The following is an 18138-nucleotide window of genomic DNA, read 5'->3' on the forward strand; positions in this document are numbered from 1 at the left end:
TTGCCTGGTCACAGAAAGCTGATGTGTTGTGCACTGAAGTCCACAAGCGAAGGGAAAAGGTGAGAGGAGAGTGTGTAGATGTGGGAAGGAATACAACAATGCTTTTTTTATGTGGCTGCTACGAAAGTGAACTGTGTTTGCGTGTGATCAGGGGTGTATTCATTCCACTAATTCTTTTGAAAAAAGTTTCTTAAACAGAAGCAAACGGAACAAAACAGGGATGAACATATCTGAATTTGTCCAATAGAAACTCTCGTTTGCAACTGTTGGACTAATGATTACACCCTAGATCAGCTAGATGCAAGCAAAAGCGTGCAAGGCAGTATTGAATGTGTCAATGTCTGTCACCTTAATTACTCTAATTTTTAGGTTTAGACACACCTAATCATTCAAGGGTTTTTCTTTATTTTTACTGTTTTCTACATCGTAGAATAAAATAACACCTATGGAATCATGTAGTGACCAAAAAAGTGTTAAACAATCCAAATAGGTTTTATATTTGAGATTCTTCAAATAGCCACCCTTTGCCTTGATGACAGCTTTGCACACTCTTGGCATTCTCTCAACCAGCTTCATGAGGTAGTCACCTGGAATGCATTTCTATTAACAGGTGTGCCTTCCTAAAAGTTGCGTTTGAGCCAATCAGTTGTGTTGTGACAAGGTAGGGGAGGTATACAGAAGATAGCCCTATTTGGTAAAATACCAAGTACATATTATGGCAAGAACAGCTCAAATAAGCAAAGAGAAACGACAGTCCATCATTACTTTATGACATGAAGGTCAGTTAATACGGACAATTTCAAACACTTTCTTCAAGTGCAGTCGCAAAAACAATCAAGTGCTATGATGAAACTGGCTCTCATGAGGACCACCACAGGAATGGAAGACCCAGAGTTACCTCTGAAGCAGAGGATAAGTTAGAGGTACCAACCTCAGAAATTGCAGCCCAAAAAAATGCTTCACAGAGTTCAAGTAACAGATACATCTCAACATCAACTGTTCAGAGGAGACTGTGTGAATCAGGCCTTCATGGTCGATTGCTGCAAAGAAACCACTACTAAAGGACACCAATAATAAGAAGAGACTTGCTTGTGCCAAGAAACACGAGCAATGTACATTAGACTGGTGCAAATTTGTCATTTGGTCTGATGAGTCCAAATTAGAGATTTTTTGTTCCAACCGCCTTGTCTTTGTGAGACGTGGTATGGGTCAATGGATGATCTTCGCATGTATATTTCCCACCGTAAAGCATGGAGGAGGAGGTGTTATGGTGTGGGGGTGCTTTGATGGTGACACTGTCTGTGATTTATTTAGAATTCAAGGCACACTTAACCAACATGGCTACCACAACATTCTGCAGCAATCCGCCATCCCATCTGGTTCGCACTTAGTGGGACTATAATTTTTTTTCTTCAACAGGACAATGACCCAACACACCTCCAGGCTGTGTAAGGGCTATTTGACCAAGAAGGAGAGTGATGGAGTGCTGCATCAGATGACCTGGCCTCCACAATCACCTGACCTCAACCCAATTGAGATGGTTTGGGATGAGTTGGACTGCAGAGTGAAGGAAAAGCAACCAACAAGTGCTCAGCATATGTGGGAACTCCTTCAAGACCGTTGGAAAAGCATTCCAGGTGAAGCTGGTTGAGAGAATGCCAAGAATGTGCAAAGCTGTCATCAAAGCAACGGGGGGCTACTTTGAAGAATCTGAAATTTAAAATATATGTATATTTGTTTGACACTTTTTTGGTTACTATATGATTCCATATGTGTTATTTCATAGTTTTGATGTCTTCACTATTATTCTACAATGTCAAAAGAAATAGTACAACATTGGAAGTTCATAGTGTTCAAAACTCTCAGTGTACAATAGCACACACATGGATAACAACACAAGTTCTGCTGTGCCGGTAACTTTACCAAAGGGCTTTACTTGTCTATAGAATATTTTTTACACAACCTCAGCAAAGAATATAGATGCCATTCTCCCTTTCTTACTGAAGACTTAAATGTATATACAGGTAATAATAGAGGCTATGGGACACAAGGACTTGTTTCAATTGGATAATGAGTGGGTGTTGGAGAGGCAGCAAAGAGGGAGAAAGGCACTGTAATTACAAAGGCTTTTCCCTCCTTGGGACGTTAGATCAATGTGATCTGAGCTGTACAATACACCCAACTACTCCTTAACATTTTAAATGCCCGAGACTCTGTGGTCAAGATCAGGGCTTAGCCAAGATATTATATTGTATTTCTTCCTTCCTTCCTTTCTTTTTTTTCTCAGTCTCCTCTCTGCCTCTTGAGGTTTCTATCCTCCTCCATATTCAACAATAAAGTGCGGTTTTGGGATGTTTTTAGCTGTCAATGGCCATATCGTCTTGTAGGATTCAACCATTAAAAACCTGTAGTGTCTGTGAACTGTCTGCTTTCTTGTCTAGACTGTGAAACATACCATCTCTATACGATTCTTCCATGTTATTGAAATATTCTCACCATGTCTCTACTGTGTGTTGTAATGAATTGGAGCGGGTGTTGGAAGTTGTGAAATTTACTATTTTGTCTGTACAAAATAGTAGGTTGTGAAATTTACTATTTTGTCTGTACAACAATATAGGGTTTCTAGTGAATCTCCTGACCTCGCCAGGTTCATGCAATCTCTCTGTGACGGGACAGTGACACATTCTGTTCTCTCTCCCCAGGTAGAGCCATTCAGCCAAAGCCTGTGCTGTGTGTGTGTACTGTGTACTAAGTTTATGGGATCATGTGGGCCTATGCACCAAACCACAAATTACTTAGAAAAGGAGCAGACGAAAACAATAGTACTGTCAGAGTCAGCTGTTAAAGTCTGCATGTTTTAGTCATTAAGTTGAGAAATAGCTAAGGAGTAGTCAAAGAGGACTGCTACTGAAACTTTGTCATCTCCTGTTTGCTGTTCAAACACGTTCTCTAGAGCCCCGTTGATACCTGCTTCTAACATGCATCCTTGTCTTGATATTGTCCACATTCTGATTGTGTCCACATCTTTATACAGGTGTAGACGATTAAAAGACTCATTGTGATTGTAATCAGATCTTCCTGAACACCTCCGAAGGTAGTCAGGCACTCATTGTATCTGGATATCAATCAAGTGTAAACAGATATGGATGGTCAAACCATTTAAATCATCATTATACCGGTATCTAAAATCATTGACAGGTAGCACCATTGACTGATGTCATCAATAAATGTCTTAAAATAAATAAATTCATATTATTTTGAAATAATATCTGTCAAATAATCTGCATACAGGGAGGCACCAGGAAATCAGGAAACCTGGAATCTCCCCCACATTTAGTCAGGAATTTGATTAAATGTACAGCATTTCTTACAAAGGGCTTACTTTGACCATAACTGACAACATTAATTCCTATGATAGTTGTTTATAGGTCACAAATAAACTATTTATTCTATACGGGTTATACAGTTGAAGTCGGAAGTTTACATACACTTAGGTTGGAGTCATTAAAACTCGTTTTTCAACAACTCTACAAATTTCTTGTTAACAAACTGTAGTCAGTTAGGTCATCTACTTTGTGCATAACAAAAGTAATTTTTCCAACAATTGTTTACAGACAGATTATTTCACTTATAATTCACTGTATCACAATTCCAGTGGTTCAGAAGGTTACATACACTAAATTGACTGTGCCTTCAAACAGCTTGGAAAATTCCAGAAAATGATGTCATGGCTTTAGAAGCTTCTGATAGGCTAGTTGACATAATTTGAGTCAATTGGAGGTGTACCTGTGGATGTATTTCAAGGCCTACCTTCAAACTCAGTGTCCCTTTGCTTGACATCATGGGAAAATCAAAAGAAATCAGCAGAGACCTCAGAAAAAAATAATAAATTGCAGACCTCCACAAGTCTGGTTCATCCTTGGGAGCAATTTCCAAACGCCTGAAGGTACAACGTTCAACTGTACAAACAATAGTACGCAAGTATAAACACCATGGGACCACGCAGCTATCTTACCACTCAGGAAGGAGACGCGTTCTGACTCCTAGAGATGAATGTATTTTGGTGTGAAAAGTGCAAATCAACCAGAAGAACAGCAAAGGACCTTGTGAAGATGCTGGAGGAAACAGGTACAAAAGTATCTTTATCCACAGTAAAGTGAGTCCTATATCGACATAACCTGAAAGGCCGCTCAGCAAGGAAGAAGCCACTGCTCCAAAACCGCCATAAAAAAGCCAGACTACGGTTTGCAACTGTACATGGGGACAAAGATCGTACTTTTTGGAGAAATGTCCTCTGGTCTGATGAAACAAAAATAGAACTGTTTGGCCATAATTTTACCAACGTTATGTTTGGAGGAAAAAGGGGATGCTTGCAAGCCGAAGAACACTCTCCCAACCGTGAAGCACGGGGTGGCAGCATCATTTTGTGGGGGTGCTTTGCTGCAGGAGGGACTGGTACACTCACAAATAGATGGCATCATGAGGGAGGAAAATTAGTGGATATATGAAACAACATCTCAAGACATCAGTCAGGAAGTTAAAGCTTGGTCGCAAATGGGTCTTCCAAATGGACAATGACCCCAAGCATACTCCTAAGTTGTGGCAAAATGGCTTAAGGACAACAAAGTCAAGGTATTGGAGTAGCCATCACAAAGCCCTGACCTCTAGAAATGACCTCTAGAAATTGTGTGGGCAGAACTGAAAAAGCATGTGTGAGCAAGGAGGCCTACAAACCTGACTCAGTTACACCAGCCGTCAGGAGGAATGGGCCAAAATTCACCCAACTTATTGTGGGAAGCTTGTGGAAGGCTACCAGAAACGTTTGACCCAAGTTAAACAATTTAAAGGCATGCTACCAAATACTATTTGTGTGTATGTAAACTTCTGACCCACTGGGAATGTGATGAAAAAAATAACATTTGATATAAATCATTCTCTCTACTATTATTTCTGACATTTCACATTCTTAAAATAAAGTGGTGATCCTAACTGACCTAAGACAAGGAATTTTTACTAGGATTAAATGTCAGGAATTGTGAAAAACAATACTAATGTATTTGGCTAAGGTGTATGTAAACTTCCGACTTCAACTGTAATGAATGTAAGGTTACAAGGGGTTCTTTACATTACAGGCACTGCTGGGAAGAACATAACTCAAGCCAACAAAAGAATACAAAAACAACCTCTGACATTAATGCTGGCACAGTTCCCCTCCATCTTATATATTTCAAACTGCACTGTAAGTCACGCTCTTTAGAGATAAGCAATGTCTTTAATCTATTTGTATGAGAAATAGGTCATTCCTTTATATATAAGAAAAGTACACAGTGTTCTTGGCTGCATTTAACAACGCTTCTGTCCAGACTGAAATGTTGACAAGTGTCACGCCCTGGCCTTAGTTATCTTTATTTTCTTTATTATTTTAGTTAGGTCAGGGTGTGACATGGGGATGTTTGTGTGTTTTTGTCTAGTCGAGGGTGTTTGTAGTGTCTAGGGGGTTGGTAGAGTTTATGGGGTTGTGTTCAGTGTAGGTGTCTAGGTATGTCTATGGTTGCCTGAGTGGTTCCAATCAGAGACAGCTGTCTATCATTGTCTCTGATTGGGAGCCATATTTAAGGTAGCCATAGGCATTAGACGGGTTGTGGGTAATTGTCTATGTGATGTTGCATGTTTGCACTCAGTGTTATGCAGTCACGGTCATTTTGTATTGTTTGTTAAGTGTTCTTCATTATTAAAGGGAAGAATGTATTCTAATCACGCTGCGCCTTGGTCCTCTCTTTCACCTATAGACGATCATGACAACAAGGTACAATATGTTTTCACAATGTTCCAGGAAGGACAGCATTTCATGTGCCATTCTCCTTGAAAGAATTTATCCTGGGTTAGTGATTCATTTTCCAAGACAACCAACAATTTTACATTTCATTATGTAACTAATGGCACATGGCTGAATTACGTTATTAGGAGCAACTGAGGTTAAGTAACATTATGCCTCCCAGGCAACACTTACTAAATGTACTGTTCTTTTAAGTGAAAGAGATATACACATAACAATTATGAATAAAAATACATATTTGGTCCGTTAAGATTAATACATATTTTATCTTCCTCTTAGTTGTATTTATTTCACACGATCAGTTTGCAACAGTGTATCAAACCAGTGAAATCTGTATACATGATTGCATGAACCTATAAGGCACTGTACACAGAGATGTATTTTGTCATTTGTATTACAATGGGCTGAACTACACTCCAATGTATTCTGTAACAAGATACTTTCAAGAGCTGTAATTTGTGTTTTCCTTTTTTATAGTGGTTCACCATTTTGTGGCTCCCTTTCACCTTGCATTGGTATCAGAAGTCTGATAGAAATATGGTGTGATAAAAGCATCTGCTAAATGAACTACATGAACAGACTTTTCGTAGCAGGTTTAGGAGAACTTACATAGCAGGTTAGGAGAATTAGGTTAAGCTGTATCCCATCTAGACATGACCCTGAAACAAGGCCAATAACAATACCCAGTGTGCTTTGCAGTTCATTTTGGTATGTGCATTTTCACATATACAGTCAGTGCATTCAACTAAGATAAACAACAACTCATCACAGTCATAGCAAGGAAAACGTATCTGTAACCATTGCTGAGAATGTTGTTGCTGTTCGGGCTGGCTCCTTGCAAATGTATTTCTGTGTTTTAAAATATAAAATACATATATTTGAATTAAATACATTTCAAAATACAAGTATTTTGTAGTTTATTTTTGATATATTGATCTTTATGACATTTTGTAATTGTATCTTGTATTTTTTGCCCATCTCTGACTGTACATGCAAGCAGSCCAGACATTTCCTTTCCATTTTGGCCATTTCAGAGTGTGCAGTAGCAAACTCCATATACAATACACTATAAACTATATTACATCTCATGAATATACAACTTTTGATCAAGATAATACTACAATAATTAAATAAAAAAGTATTGAAATACACATTATATTACTGTTATAACAAAGGAGAAACATCAACGCGTCAGCACACAGTAAATAACATTGTACAGTGTATTCACATATCTGAGTTTTCAATATGTTTGCATTTTCCAGCCCCAACGGTTAAAGTTTAGAAAAAGTATGTACAGAGGCATCTCAAGTTGTACAGTCATAAAGTATTCAAAGTTCAAGTACAATGCACCATGTTTCACCATTGAGTACTAGCAAAATCAAAACAAGTTCATCTAAGACTAAGACTTATACATTAGCAAAAAGAGAAGATGACATACATTGTTTGGTCATGGAAACATACACTATATATACAAAGGTATGTGGACACCCCTTCAAATTAGTGGATTTGGCTATTTCAGTCACACCTGTTGGTGACAGGTGTATAAACTCGAGCACACAGCCATTCAATCTCCATAGACAAACATTGGCAGTAGATTGGCCGTACTGAAGCGCTCAGAGGCTTTCAACGTGACACCGTCAACGGATGCCACCTGTCCAACAAGTCAGTTCGTCAAATGTCTGCCCCGCTAGAGCTGCCCCAGTCAACTGTAAGTGCTGTTATTGTGAAGTTTTTTAAATGTATTTTACCTTTATTTAACTCGGCAAGTCAGTTAAGAACAAATTCCTATTTTCAATGACGGCCTAGGAACAGTGGGTTAACTGCCTTGTTCAGGGGCAGAACGACAGACCTTTCGGTTACAAGTCCAACACTCAAACTCTAACCACTAGGCTACCTGCCTCCCCGTGGAAACTTCTAGGAGCAACAGCTCAGCCACAAAGTGGTAGGCCACACAAGCTCACAGAACGGGACCGCCGAGTGCTGAACCGTGTAGTGAGTACAAATTGTCTGTCCTCGGTTGCAACACTCACTACCGAGTTCCAAACTGCCTTTAGAAGCAATGTTAGCACAATAACTGTTCGTCGGGAGACTTAACGAAATGGGTTTCCATGGCAGAGCAGCCACACACAAACCTAAGATCACCATGTGCTATGCCAAGCGTTGMCTGGAGTGTTGTAAAGCTCACCGCCATTGGACTCTGGAGCAGTGAAAACGCGTTTCTGGAGTGATGAATCATGCTTCACCATCTGGCAGACTGACAGACGAATCTGGGTTTGGCCGATGCCAGGAGAACGCTACCTGCCCAAATGCATAGTGCCAACTGTAAAGTTTGGTGGAGGAGGAATAATGGTCTGGGGCTGTTTTTCATGGATTGGGTTAGGCCCCTTAGTTCCAGTGAAGGGAACTATTAACGCACCAGCATACAATGACATTCTAGTTGATTCTGTGGTCCAACTTTGTGGCAAAAGTTTGGGGAAGGACCTTTCGTGTTTCAACATGACAATGCCCCAGAAATGTTTTGTCGAGATCGGTGTTGAAGAACTTCACTGGTCTGTACAGAGCCCTGATCTCAACCCCATCTAACACTTTTGGGATGAATTGGAACGCCTACTGCGAGCCAGGCAGTGTGTTCAGGTGTTTACATACTTTTGGGCATGTAGTGTAGTTCAGAAGCTATTTTGTGCAAAAGAAAAGTTAATCAAAAACAGTAAACCACAAATGGATTTTAAGCAACTCTGAGTCTTGAGATATAAACAGACAAACAAATATGAGACAGAAACTACGTCTGAGAGTGAGAAGTTGAGAACATGTTCACTGACATTTACTCTTGAGGTGCTGACCTGTTGCACCCTCTACAACAACTGTGATTATTATTATTATTTGACCCTGCTGGTCATCTATGAACGTTTGAACATCTTGGCCATGTTCTGTTATAATCTCCACCRGGCACAGCCAGAAGAGGACTGGCCACCCCTCAGAGCCTGGTTCCTCTCTAGGTTTCTTTCTAGGTTCCTGCCTTTCGAGTTTTTCCTAGCCACCGTGTTTCTACATCTGCATTGCTTGCTTTTGGGGTTTTAGGCTGGGTTTCTGTACAGCACTTTGTGACATCGGCTGATGTAAAAAGGGCTTTATGAATACATTTAATTGATTTGATAGAGATAATGCTTGGGCATTTTGAATAGGACTGGACATTCTGTATAACACATTACAGCATTAAAAGTACAGTAGTGATACTTTCCACCCTTCATCATTCTTCTCTCCAGTTAAACCCATCCATCCATCGTTCTTTCCACAGGGTGATTCAAGTGTCCTTCGTAATGGAAGCTACGTGGCTTTTCTCCCAACACCCAACACACTAACACGACCAGTCACGTTGATGCCTTTCTCGGTAGAGGTCTCTAGCACATAAGGGGCCCTCCATGTGTTCCCCATGGCCTGGCCCGGGGACCCTCGGGGCCCTCACACTCCAGTAGTGTTGGCCCAGGTAGGGAAGGTGTCTAGGTGGAACATGGCCCTGCCCCAGCTATTGATGGCCAGAGTGATGCACAGGATGCCGATGATGTTCATCACTATACCTGTCCTAGCCTGGGAGCAAGAGAGGGGAGGCACAACTGGGTGTGATTTCAGGGTCTGTTAGCAATCATTCATCATTCATACTGAAATCAAATGAACTATAAGACTGGACAACTGTCTCCAACTTATTAGTAAATGGCAATATAAGAAGTTTCCTAAATTGATTACGATTTGTTTGCTATTATTTATTTTTGTTAATTAATAAAAAAAGATTGACAATGCAGTAGATAATATTATCTTTGTAAAATGGTGTACTGTAACTCACCATGTCGGAAACCTTGAGGTAGCCAAATGAGAAGACGATAGCATTGGGCGGTGTGGCCACAGGTAGCATGAAGGCAAAGGAGGCACTGAGAGTACAAGGCACCATGACGTACAGAGGATTCATTCCAATGGACTGGGACTGAAATAAACACAGACACACATCTTCAGCTGTCTGAGCCTGAGCTAAGGAGGAGACTCTTAGTGTGAGTCCCAAATGGCACTCGTTTCCCTACATAGTGCACTACTTTTGATCAGAGGCCATGCGCCCTAGTCAAAAGTAGTGCACTATATAGGGAATAGGGTTCCATTTGGGGTGCATCCCTAATGACAACACTCTAGTCTTCTGTGCTGCTTTTCTGCACCGTAATCACTGGCTCATAAGTATCTGATTTTAGTGTTTGTAATTCTAGGGTTCAAAATCGTCCATTAGGCGTGTGCAATAAAGATGCAATTAAGATGCATGCTATGTTTGCGATCTGTGTCAAGGCAGGCAAAATGGAAACGCACCACAGATTTCTCCAGAACGGTGTAGAATCACAATATAATAGCAGAACATAGATTAGAATGTAAGCATCTGAAGATTTGTTTAGTCTCCCCKAAAAAATTAACACGACAGTAATTCTTTTGAAAATTAATACTGGCTGAAATAATTTTTCATGTCATAATTCTCATCCCTCTGTCATGCTCTTCCTCAATGGATATAATGGATGTTATATTATATAGTTGGATTCATTTTTGTATTAGTCTGTTACAGACACATAAAACAGCTAGACCCAAAAGCACACGTCCTAGTAATCTCTCTTTCCCAGACTTTGCTGTAAGTAGTAGTTGGTTCACTAACCCCATTTTTCTTCCTACAGTATCCTTCTCCCTCTTTCACTCACCCTTTTCCACACTGGGAGTAGTTTCAATGCTGCACTCCTATAGGGGAGACTGGTAAGTACTGTACTTCACATCAAGGAGCTACAGTATTGCAGCATTGCAAGTCGTCTACTACTACTGCTTCTGCATGTACTCTACATGTCTGAGTGTCAGAGCAGTTTACCAGACTGGACAGCTATTGTATTCCTGCTTACAGTTGTGTAGTAGCGTAGCACTGTGTAGTATTGTAGCATTGTGTAATATTGTAGTATTGTGTAGTGCAGTGCAGTATTGTAATATTGTAGTATTGTAGTATTGTGTAGTATTGTAGTATTGTGTAGTGGTGTAGTATTGTGTAGTGGTGTAGTATTGTGTAGCATTGTATATTAGTATTGTGCCGTAGTGTAGTATTGTGTAGTAGGGCTTAGTATTGTGTATTTAATACAGATTTGTGTGTTAAGTCTTACCATTGAGGCGAGGACAGGTAGGAAGAGAGTGGCAGTGGCCACGTTACTGGTGCACTCGGTGAAGATGGCGATCAGCAGACACAGGATAATAGCAATGGCCCAGGGTGGGATGGTGTGGAGGGGAGTCATCTGGTCCCCCATCCACATAGACAGACCTGACTCCTGCAGGGGCACATACATAACCATACAATGAGTCAAACAACCATGGCACTCTTCTTATGCTGTCGGATACATTACCAGACCCACATACATCTACATATGTACAGGTAACTGCCAAAACAAAGGAAATTTGAGTAAATGAGGGATATAAAGTACATTGAAGGCAGGTGCTTCCACACAGGTTTGGTTCCTGAGTTAACAAGCAATTAACATTGCATTAATATGCAATATGCTCATGGTGGCACAACGCCCTATTAAGACACTTTATGTTGGTGTTTCCTTTATTTTGTCAGTTACCTGTACATACTGTGTACAGTATGCAAAGACAGAAAGGTGGATTTTAGTGTACTCGTTTCCACTGAAGTAACTAAGTAAGCAGCTGATATGTCACCTGTGTGATCCCACATGATATGCCATATGTGTCATCGTATTTGGGAAGTGTACAGGGTGGAGCTGTGTTGACTAATCAAAAATGGCCTTTTGTCACAAAGATCCTGATGAAATGTAGGATGATTCAGTTCTCAGTGGGGATCTGACTTTTTTGTTAAAAATGTTTCTGTGGAAAGCAAACAAGGATTACACCGTACAGATGTAGGATCTTAATTTGAGCCCGTTTGCTACAGCATAGAAATAATCCTGCAGCAACAGGAAATTCATTATTATGTGGATTATAATTAATGGTCATTTTAGAAGGGGTTGCTACATTTTTTGTACAAACTTCAGAGGCCTTTTTAAACCTCAAATACACTACAAGTTTTAAATGTCCTGCATGTCAGGAAAGTTCTCCTGCAACAGGGAGATCCTACATCTGTATGTACATACTGGCCCTGTCTCTCACCTCGCTGCCCTTGGCCAGGGCGAACCCTCCCCCCAAGAGGAGAACGATGCTCCAGGGTAACTTCTTCTGGGCCACCTTCCAGGTCAGCAGAGCTGGTGTGGGGCCAGCCGGGTGCTGATGCTCTGTAGAGGGMTTAACAAATCACTGTTACAGACATGCCATTGTAATGGTCTTCAAGTATTCATGTCCTTAGATACTAAAGTAGCATACTGAATATCAGGTACCGTGCTTGTTACATTTTATGTGCTGTTTAAAAACATGGTTTACCAGTGTCAAAGCTTTGGGACCTCCTGCAGCAGAAGCGTGGGGGCTTAGAAGGCAGGACGAAGAGAAGGACAGCGATGAACACTGCCACTGTGGCATCAGTTACATATCTGGAGGGAAGAACGGATAAAGAAAGGGTGACTATCTGTCAGCATTCAGACACACAATTCATGTTTTCTTGCTTCTTTTTTCTTGTGAAGTATTCAAGTATGTGGGAAGTGAGAAACATGACGATGCTCGTCGAACATCTCATCCCAAAATCATGGGCATTAACATGGAGTTGGTCCCCCGTTTGCTGCAATAACAGCCTCCACTCTTCTCGGAAGGCTTTCCACTAGATGTTGAAACATTGCTGCGGGGACTTGCTTCCATTCAGCCACAAGAGCATTAGTGAGGTCGGGCACTGTTGTTTGGCGATTAGGCCTGGCTCGGAGTCAGCGTTCCAATTCATCCCAAAAGTGTTCGACGGAGTTGAGGTCAGGGCTCTGTGCAGGCCAGTCATGTTCTTCCACACTGATCATGACAAACCATTTCTGTACGGACCTCGCTTTGTGCACGGGGGCATTGTCATGCAGTAACAAGAAAGGGCTTCCACCAAGTTGGAAGCACAGAATCGTCTAGAATGTCACTGTATGCTATAACGTTAAGATTTCCTTACACTGGAACTAAGGGGCCTTGCCCAAACCATTATTCCTCTTCCACCAAACTTTACAGTTAGCACTATGCATTGGAGCAGTTAGCGTTCTCCTGGCATCGGCCAAACCTAGATTAGTCCGTCAGACTCCCTGCCAGATGGTGAAGCGTGATTCATCACTCCAGAAACGCGTTTCCACTGCTCCAGAGTCCAATGGCGGCGAGCTTTCCACCACTCCAGCCGACGCTTGCATTTGTGCATGGTGATCTTAGGCTTGTGTGCGGCTGCTCTGCCATGGAAACCCATTTCATGAAGCTCCCAATGAACAGTTATTGTGCTAACGTTTCTTCCAGAGGCAGTTTGGAACTCGGTAGTGAGTGTTGCAACCGAGGACAGACAATTTTTACACGCTACGCGCTTCAACACTCACCAGTCCCGTTCTGTGAGATTGTGTGGCCTATCACTTCGCGGCTGAGCCATTGTTGCTCCTAGACGTTTCCACTTCACAATAACAGCACTTACAGTTGACTGGGGCTGCTCTAGCAATGCAGAAATTTGATGGACTTACTTGTTGGAAAGGTGGCATCCTATGACAGTGGCACGTTGAAAGTCATTGAGCTCTTCAGTAAGACCATTCTACTGCCAATGATTGTCTATGGAGATTGAATGGCTGTGGGCTTGATTTTATACACCTGTCAGCAACGGGTGTGGCTGAAACAGCCAAATCCACTAATTTGAAGCGATGTCCACATCCTTTTGCATATATAGTGTATAACTTGTTTTTTTGTAATGGTCTCAAGTCTTCTATGTATTGATTAGGGCTGAGTCTCAAATGGCACCATATTCCCTTTATGGCACACTACTTTAGACCAGAGCAATATGGGCCCTTTATAGTGCACTGTCAAAAGCAGTGCACTATAATGGGAATAGGATGCCATTTGGAAAGCATACTAGGCGTGTGTAATATGCTGTGCATGTACAGTGTAGTATTTATGAACAGTAGACAGCCGTACTCTGCGTCAGCGTTGAAGATGTATGTGGCCCAGCCTGCCACGAAGCCAGGATCTCTGGTGAACCACAGAACCACCAGACAACTGAACAGACCCAGCACACTCAGCTCTCCAAAAGACCATTGGAGCCCAGCTGACGATGCTGCTCCTTGATCACATTGTACACACGCTATCTCTTTCTCTGTATTCAACTGGCCCACAAGCCCCAGTCTTCTTAAAACTGGTAATAGAGGGAGAGAAAGGGGTTGAGGCTTAAAGGGTGACTTCAGTAGTAAATTGAATTGAGTAGGATGATCTCTGACTGAAAATAAAACATGTCCTGTAATCTGAAACTCACTTGAATCCCATGAAGACAAACTGCAGCAGAGCCAAGCCAGGATCAGCATCAGGATCATGTTGGGGAAAGCAAAGCCGAACCAGGACGCAAAATTGATGACATCTCCATTGTTAGGAAAACAGTCTGAGGGAAAACAAAAAAATTATTAACATTAGCACATAAAGAAAAAATATGATTTGAAAGAATCATGATTTGAAAGATGTACTGAAATACGCTGAGGACACAATCCATAGCTGAAGGTACCCACTGGTTCATCCTGTCCCTTGAGCACCAGGTGGGGCCAGTCCCTGTGAGGGTGGCAGTGCCCCCGATGCTGGCTGCATAGCAGACACACAGTGTCATGCCCTTACACATCTTCTTCTTGTCTGCAGCTTCCTTACGCCGGATAGCCTCCACAAGTGGATCTAAACAGGTCACCACAACTGGACAAATAGTCCAAATAGGACCATTAACATAGCCCAAGTAGTCACAAAGCAAAGAAAACTAATTTGCATTGCACACTGCTCATACTTACGTCTCCTTGATAAGCTTACTTGATAAGCCCGAGTTCATTCAATAATAATAACCCTTTCAATAAACTTCACAAATGAACTGTTCATGAATTTGTCCTTCTCTGCTCAGTGCTCACCATGTCCCTCTGCTGTTTCTCCGTCTGTTGCTGTCAGTGGGGTCCTGAGGTTGGGGGTTCTCCTCAGCGCTGAGGATCACAGGCATCTCAGTCTCTGTGTAGTTGTTGAGCTGCTCCAGAACAGCCTGGACGAGGGCACCATCATGGCTGTGGTGGCTGTGTTTACTGGATCACATGGACAGGAAGGCTGTCACCCCCATGAAGCCCAGCATCAGACTGGAGAGACAGGAAACAATAGAATGAAATAGAGAATCATAGGAATTACAGGATCTCTCTGGAGGAAACACAGGCCTCAGCAAAGAAATGTGGGAATAAGAATTTTCTGTAAATTTTAACTTAAAGCATAGCATACAGGTTTAATGCTTTATAACTTGCTATAAGCGGTATGAGCTTTTAGAAGGTCTTATAACAAGGCTTATAAAATGTTATATTCATCTACACTCTTTGAAAAAAAAGGGTTCCAAAAGGGTTCTTCGGCAGTCCCCATAGGAGATCCGTTTTGGTTCCAGGTAGAACCCTTTTTGTTTCCAGTTAGAACTCTTTTGGTTTCCTTGTATAACCTTCTGTGGAAAGGGTTCTTTAAAGGGTTCTCCTATGGGAGACAGCCAAAGAACCCTTTTAGGTTCTAGATAGCACCTTTTTTTCTAAGATTGTATGCAAAAAAAAATCAAAGTCTCTCAAAGGGCTTTACTGAGATGGATCAGACCAAGTAAAAGGCAGAATACCCTCTGACACAGAGAGAGTCAAATGTTAGGTATAATTTCCACATCATGTATAATGGCAAGATCAATACAATATAACATACCTGTAGATAGTCATAAAGATGAACTGATTTTCCTTATCTAGAGATAGATATAGTCCATACATAGCAGGGGATTTGTATTGATGGGTTAGTTAGTTAGTTAGTTAGTTAGTTGAGGGTCACTCACAGAGCGGGGCGCACCCCTACAAAGAGCAGCACTCGGAGGGCAATGCGTTTGTGCAGGTTCCAGTGCTCCACTGCCACCGCCACCATCAGTCCTCCCACAAACAACATGTTGGTGTCCTTCAGGTACTGCATACACACCTGGAAAACACACACAGATAAGTGACTCATGGGTCCACGGTACATTTGTGTATGCACATGCAAACATCTACCAATACTGTATCTACTAAAACAATGTACAGACACCATTGCGAAGTATATTGAATGTCAGTAGGCTACTACAGTACAATTTTATCGTAGTTTCATTTATCATGTTATTGAAAGATGTCTTCACGGCTTGCAATACAGGCTTACGTCTTTGGACTGCATGATGCCAAACATGGGGAAGAGGACAGCAGGGAGCAGGGCAGTGACAGCCAGCGGTAAGGCCTCTGTACACCAGTACACTGCCATCAGGATGATCACATAGGCACATTCTGCCTCCTGCACAACAAATACATATGATCCAACAGGTCAGAACATCCAACACCACCACACATGGAAATGAATACTGCTGGCTCATACAGATTAAATACCCTGCTTCTCACAGCAGGACAATAATCCTGCAGCAACAGGAAATGTGAATTATTATCTGAATGATAATCAATGGATTTTTTTTTGTTAGGGCAAATCAAGTTTGACATTTTAAAGAGAAAATTATAAACTTTAGAAGCCTTTTCAGCCCTTGAATACACTACAATTTGCATTTCCTGCTGCTCAGGAATATTCTCTGCGACAACAGAGTGATCAAATTAAGATAGCAGAGCTGTATTGTTGTTAGGGACAGAAAAATGGCACAAAATTAACATATCATCTTAATGGGATAGATTATAGCTGATTGGTACTGAGACATGTTGATTGGGGTTAAAGATCACACTGTGTTGTAATCCATAGCAGCACTTGTTTGTCTCAACTGTACACTGATCAGACCACACGTATCACTCAGCAGTCCTCTATGATGTGTGTGGGTGTGTGTGTGACAGATTAGTTGTGATAACGTTAGTATTGATTCTGATACACTGAAACTACGTACCAAGGATAAGACAAAGATAACATGCTTATAGCCCCATGTGTGATGCAGTAGTGGCAACACAAGGACAGAGTCTCAGCTTCAGAGGCAACAGGGGCTCTAGTCAAAAGTAGTGCACTATAGTGAATAGGGTGCCATTTGGGATATAACCTATGACAGGAGGATTCAGTGTAACTAGTGTTCCCACGCTGGACATGACCTGCCATATAGGATTAAAACAACAGGGAGGATGGAAGGAACAGGGAGGATGGTAGCCTAATGGTTAGGAATGTTGAACCAGTAATCAAAAGCTTGCTAGTTCAAATCCTTGGGCTGAGTTGGGGAAAAATCTGTGAATGTGCCATTGAGCAAGGCAGTTAACCCTACTGTAAGTCACTCTAGATAAATAAATAGATGTCTTTAAAGAAAATGGTTCAATGCTGTAACTCACAGTTCAGGCTGCATCAACAGGTGCAAGGCTGAACAAAACCTAAGTTCAATGACTAAATGTCTCTCAACCACAGAATGCAGTTAGACCTGCATCAGTACCGTGTCTAATTGAAGGTTTATGATAAATGTAATTATACAAACATCGTTCAAATATAGAAAAGTAGTCAGAAATGACCAACTCCTTTGCATTTAACAAATTAAACAATATCATTAAACAAAAATATGAAACCCGCTTACAAGACACATCAAATATATTTTCAACATAAAAACGTGTGTATAAATCTGTGCAAAACGTGTGGCAATTCACATACCTTTGTTCCAATGACTAAAGGCAGCGGGAGAAGAAGTAACGGGGAAGAGAATAGAACGATCTCATTCTTCAGATTCCGAAGGGATTTCAGAAATGCTGCCATCCTTTGACTTAAGGCGATACTGTAGCAAAGAACGTTGGAGTACTAGGGACCGGTTGTTTTGCGTCGAGCAGCTCGGGGGAGGGGAGGAAGTGAAAGAGGGAGGAACGGGGAGTCCCGCAGCAGATATTCTTTTATTTTATTTAACATTTATTTAACTAGGCAAGTCAGTTAACAAACTCTTATTTACAATGACGGCCTACCCCGGCCCAACCCCCACTAACCCGGACGACGCTGGACCAATTGTGAACCGCTCTATGGGACTCCCGATCACGACGGTTGTGATCCATCCAAGGCTTAGGCTATATTTAATGGTGGTGGGATCCTGAATACCTTTACTACAACTTTTTCAATATCACATCAATTAAGATTAATGACGGATTTTGTTTATCTCCGAGAGAATAAACAACGATAACAATTATGTAAGTAAGCTA

The 18138-nt window shown here is 41.4% G+C and overlaps 1 pseudogene; it reads right to left on the reverse strand.

The window, feature by feature from the left end:
- Positions 1-6736: 6736 nt before the first annotated feature.
- Positions 6737-17863, reverse strand: LOC111982692 (Na(+)/citrate cotransporter-like; annotated as a pseudogene).
- Between the last annotated feature and the right edge of the window lie 275 nt (positions 17864-18138).

The sequence above is a fragment of the Salvelinus sp. IW2-2015 genome, linkage group LG22 (assembly GCF_002910315.2).
Source record: "Salvelinus sp. IW2-2015 linkage group LG22, ASM291031v2, whole genome shotgun sequence".
Taxonomy (NCBI): Eukaryota; Metazoa; Chordata; class Actinopteri; order Salmoniformes; family Salmonidae; genus Salvelinus; species Salvelinus sp. IW2-2015.